We start from the raw sequence: 6000 nt of genomic DNA, 5'->3' as shown, positions 1-6000 counted from the left end.
TCCGATAGCACCCCCATCCCTCTCAGCGAAGAAGAGCCATCTCAAAAAGCTCTAATGAAAGACTTGGTCTGACCTATGTAACACAGAGATACGGTCCAGGGAAAACACAAACCCACAAATCAGAGCACAACATGCACAACATTTTTTTTACACAACATAGTTCTTCCAAAAATGACAAATCAATTGAGCAAACATACCTCTATGGAAGAGAGCATATTCAAGATATGGAAGAATTTCAGCCACAGAGAGAAAAACAAGGCAGCAAGTTTAAAACAAATATATACATAGTCCATATTTTCCCTCAAACAGAAAAATAGGAAACACCATTTCTTCAGTGAGAACAGTTGGTAATCATACAAAAGCAACAGATTTAGAATTCATGGAAATGAAAAATATAGTCATTGCTATAAAAAGCTAAGTGGACAAGATAATTAGTTGTCTAAATATGGCTGAAGAAAAAGATTAATGACATGAAAAAAGAATTGAGAAACTCACTCAGAATTCACTACAGAAAAAGAGATGGAAAATATGGATAAGTTGAAACATGGAAGCTAGATTGAGACGCTTCAACACCCATTTAATCAGCGTCTACAAGCACGTGCCAGTAAAAATAAAGAAGAGAAAATATGTGGATGTAATAGCTGAAGGGTTTCTGAAACTGCACAGGCATATGTGTTTCCAGGTTAAAGGGTGTGCCAAATGTCAAGTCAGATAAATGAAAGAACCTAAACCTGGATCAAGACATACAGAAATTGAAGAAGAATGATGATAAAGATAAAAATCTTTAAAAACAACCAGATTTAAAAAGTTATCCAATGGAGGAAAAGGTACTATTCAGAATGCTAGTCAACTTGAGGCAAATATATTGTCCAAAAATATCTGGGGACTGACTCTGCTTTCTCCTGACCTTCTGTGTTCCAACCTCCCCATGATCAGGTGAGAATTTGGCCTTGCTGACATGGAATTTGGTTAATAAAACAGAAACGCTGGTGTTTATAATAATTTCCTTAAAGGAAGCAAATAGACTTAGTGTAAATTTATAGTGAATAAACCAAAATCTCTTAATATGAAAGCAAAGTGGCATTAAAATAAATTCATATTTCCAGACCTGTCAAACCCCTACCTTGTGTGGAAAGTGCCACTGCTGACCAAGAAAAAGAAAAAATGTAAACGAACAACGTTTGGAATAAAATAGTAGATCTAATTCAGATGAAGTAGAGGATTTTAGAGTCATAAAATTAAAAATTGAGATTTTGATAAAATAGACAATTTTTTAACAATAGAAGATATAGAAAGTCTAAGTAATTAATAACTATTAGGGAAACTTAATTTGGTAGTAAAAATAAAAAATCTTTTCCCTAAAGCACATCTGGTTCAGATTGTAAATCGTATGAAATGATTAAGGACTGGTAATCTCTATCATAATAGAAAAAGAAAAAGCTGTCTAATTAGTTTTCAAGTTTGGCCTAACATTGATACCAAAATTTGACAAATGTAAGTGAGAATAAAATAATAGACCAACCTAACTTATAACGATATATTTAAAAAATATAAAAAATGAAATATTTCTAAATGAATCCAAACTGTGTACTTTTAAAAATGTTAACTCATTATCATAAACTTTATCCTAAGGATATAAAAATAGTTTAGCATTTGACAGTCTCTCAATACAAGTCAACATATATCAGATTAAAGGAGAAAACTGTGCTCATTATGAAAAGAAGAAAATAACAGACACCTCAAGATTCATGTTTTTTTTTAAAAAAATTCATTCTAAACACCAGATAAAATCTATTTATCTGGTATAAAATCCTAATGCAAACTATATATTTAATGGTCACACACTGATTTGTAAATAATAGTGTCAATAACAAAATTAGTAAAGCTAACATCCCTTGCCCATGATTCAATATTCTATTGGAAATCTTAACCAATTGAATAAGAGATAAAATAATAAATAAAGGGTTAATAGGCTATTATTGAAAGAGTACATGATGACATGACATATAAAATAAAAATAAATAACTAATTAAAATCAATGAAATAATATAGAAAAGTTGTGGGAAATAAGATAAACACACAAAATTTAATAGTGTCCCTTTTTAATAAATAATTAGAAAATATCCCAAACAAATAAAGATCTTACTTAAATTAGCAACAAAATCTTAAATTATCATGATAAAACTAAGCAATTATATGTGGAAAACTTGTTAAACTATGTTGAAACATGTTAAAAAGTCACTGAATAATTGCAAATGTCCATAGACTAGGAGATGTAATGTTGTGAAGTCAATTCTCTGTGAATTAATTTCTTAAATCAATATTTTTTCAATGAAAAAAATCTACCAAACTAATTCTAAAATTGATATTTAAGTAGAAGTCCAAGAATAGTCCAGGTAATTTTCAAAGGAGTTCAGGGGAAGGATTTGCTATACGTGATGTCAAGATTTAGTATTAAGCTACAGTAATTAAAATATTGTGATCTTGGTTTTGGAAAAGATAAATCGATCAATAGAACAGAATAAAGTATGCACAAACCCAAGCAGGTTCTGGAACTTAGTGTAAAGACAGTGGTAACATTAAAAATTGGTAGAGAAAATATATATTATTTGATAAATGACTTTCCATATGGAAAATATAAATTAGGGTTCTTTACATCATAAAAAATTACAAGTGGCCAGGCGAGGTGGCTCACACCTGTAATCCCACCACTTTGGGAGGCTGAAGCGGGCGGATCATGATGTCAGGAGATCGAGACCATCCTGGCCAACATGGTGAAACCCCGTCTCTACCAAAAATACAAAAAATTAGCCGGGTGTGGTGGCCTGCACCTGTAGTCCCAGCTACTCGGGAGGCTGAGGCAGGGGAATCGCTTGAACCCGGGAGGTGGAGGTTGCAGTGAGCCAAGATTGGGCCACTGCACTCCAGCCTGGCGACAGAGGAAGACTCCATCTCAAAAATAAAATAAAATACAATAAAATTACGAGTGGATTAGGAACATAAACTTTTTAAAAGATTAAGCAATATTTTACAAGAAGAAGAAACTTTCAGACCAAAAAAGAACAAAGACATCATAACCAAAGTTCAAAGACAAGCAATACAGTGTGAAGTTACTTGCAATTTATATAAATACACAAAAAATTATATGAAATAATAGCATCCTGAATATAGAAAGTACTGTTACACATTAATAAGGAAATACAAACAGCCTAACAGAAAAGTGAACAAAGGATACAAACTAGAAATTATATTAAAAAGAAATACAAAATGCCAATAGGCCTGTGAAGAAAAGTTAATTTTCCATAATTATAAAATACTACTTTTTGCCAAATGAATTTGGCTGAAATAAAAACTCAATACAATCAATGTGTATTTTTTGTTTTACTAGATGTGGTCAGTGGTACACCAAAGCTCATATAGCAATCACTTTGTACTCCCATCAGAAATATGTAAAAGTGATTGTGTTCCCACATCCTGGCCAATACATATTCCTCTTCATTGTTCTGTTAATTGTACTCCATGGAGAATGACCTTTGGGGGCTTACACAAAAGGTTGTACATGCCTAACTAAAGTTCTGTAGTGACTAGATTTATATTGGACTGAAAGTATTTGCCAAAATTTGGTGATGGGATTCTGAGAGGAAGTTTAGCAGTTGAATATGGAATTAGAATCTTTAAAATTGACTGTGTGTCATGAAGGTGTCTTGTAGCAAAGAGTTTTCGTAGAAATTGGCCAAACACTACGGAGGCATCTAGTGGCACATCAAATTATTTTGCAGATATTTTGGGGACTTGTCAAAGGTAGCTTGAGATTAAGGAATTTCAAGTTGAAAATGCAGATAAAACTACTAAATGTCAAGAACATGAAGAAAAGAGAATGTTCGAACACTGCTAAATTAGCCTGTCTTTGGAAAGCAGTATCTAGTAACTGCGCCTCTGTGGTATCCCATAACCAGCAAGTCAACTTACAAGTGAATACCCCAGAAAAACACATGCACAAGGACACTTGTACAAAAATGTACGTTACAACATTGTTTCTAATAGAGATAAATTAGAGCAACATAAATGTCCATTGACATGAGGTAGATTTTAAAAACAAATCAATAGGTGAAATACTACATAGTCCTTAAAAGAAATTAATAAGGAGTTGTAAGTGAACATGATGTATCTCAAAAGCATGTTGGTGAAAAAATCAAAACACATGTTTATCTCTGTATGGATACTTTAACATGCACATAAATATTACTATGTATTATATGTGGGTACATAGATGTATGGCAGGACTGATACAGTGATGTGCATCGAATTCATGATATGAATGGCCTGGGGTGCAAGGTGAGAATGGCTGGGAATAGAACAGAGAAAGATTAAGCACTGGGCATGCTGCTTTTGAGCTGACAGTAGGATTTTCAAATGGAAATATCCATTTATGGCAGTGGAATGTACAAATCGAAGAATCAGGCAGCCTGTTTTTCGCTTTATTTTATTTTATTTTTTGACAGGGTCTTGCTCTGTCACTCAGGCTGTAGTGCAGTGGTGCGATTATGGCTCACTGCAGCCTCAATCTCCTGGGCTCAAGCAATTTTCCCATCTTAGCCTCCCCAGTAGCTGGGACTACAGGCATTCTACAATTCCTGGCTAATTTTTAAACATCTTTTATAAAGACAGAGTCTCATTATGTTGCCTAGGCTGGTCTCAAACTCCTGGGCTCAAGTGATCACCCCGCCTCAGCCTCCCAAAGTCCTGGATTCAGGCAGCCTATTTTAAAGAACATTTCTAATGCTGCTTGTGAACTTAAAGTTAATGACTGATCAAACTAGTGTAACAAAAAGACAATTTGTAGGTATCTATTATAATTTGAAGAGTTAACTAAAGTTATAAACTCACTGAAGAATCTCATCTTTAGAAATTTCAGTTCCAAATGTAGCTTCAAAATGTTGTGGTACAAATAAGATGGATTATATATCATACTATATAAAGTAAACATGGGTGAGATTCGTTTTCTGAAGCTCAGTCAATATTGCACAGTTCTTTTGTGCTGTGAGGACAAATGCTCTGTTGACCAATATACTTGATCTTATGAAGTCAGGCTTAAATATACTTCAACTTTTACAGGATATATTTGTATAATAAAGGAATATAATGATGTTGAAAGAATATGCTATTTTTCTTACCACTTAACAAAATCAAAACTAAATCTAATTTGATAAATATATAAAAACTTAATAAGTTTATTTTTCTTTTCATGGTTCTATTAATATAGTAAACAAGATTGGGCAAGTGGTACAAAGTTCTGGTTTTGTAATATGGACTGGTAATGTGCATTCATTTTCATAGTTATTAACATGCTTTTCTACAAATGAGTTCTGCTAATCGCAAGGGGAAGCATCTCTGAGAAATATCGGACTAGCACATGGTAAGTGCTGAAAATATTTTTGTTGAATTGAGAGAATGAATGAATAAACTATCATTCATAGAAAGCTTTAAAAATCTTAAAACACTAACGGCACATTTATTTTACATTAATAAAAATATTAATGGTAGTTCACATATATTTTTCTGCATGAAAAACTATTACCCAGAGGCATTGTAGATGCTTAGTGTGTATTGAATGAAGAAATGAATGGCTACACTGTACTACATTTATATTCTCACAAAAACTCAGTAAATGATTATTTGCCTGCTTCCTTACTATTAATGAGATATATCAGATATATACAGCATGTCTATTTTATTGTATTAGTTTTAAAGCCTTTGGTTGAAAATGGCAGAAACTGATTTTGAGAATAAAGGCATTTATTGGCTTCTGTGCTTGAAAAGTAAGTCTGCTGGCTTCAGGTGCAGCTTAAAATGGTGGCTCAAGATTTGGTTTATGTCTAAAGTGAGAAGACAAGATTAGAGAAAAAAGAGTAAAAAGAAACGAACAAAGCCTCCAAGAAATCTGCGACAATGTGAAAAGACCAAATCTACGTTTGACGGGTGTACCTGAAAGTGATGCGG

Source organism: Hylobates moloch, unplaced genomic scaffold (assembly GCF_009828535.3).
Source record: "Hylobates moloch isolate HMO894 unplaced genomic scaffold, HMol_V3 SCAFFOLD_2, whole genome shotgun sequence".
In the NCBI taxonomy this organism is placed as follows: Eukaryota; Metazoa; Chordata; class Mammalia; order Primates; family Hylobatidae; genus Hylobates; species Hylobates moloch.
The sequence above is the reverse complement of the archived record's forward strand: the minus strand, read 5'-3'. Positions refer to the sequence as shown.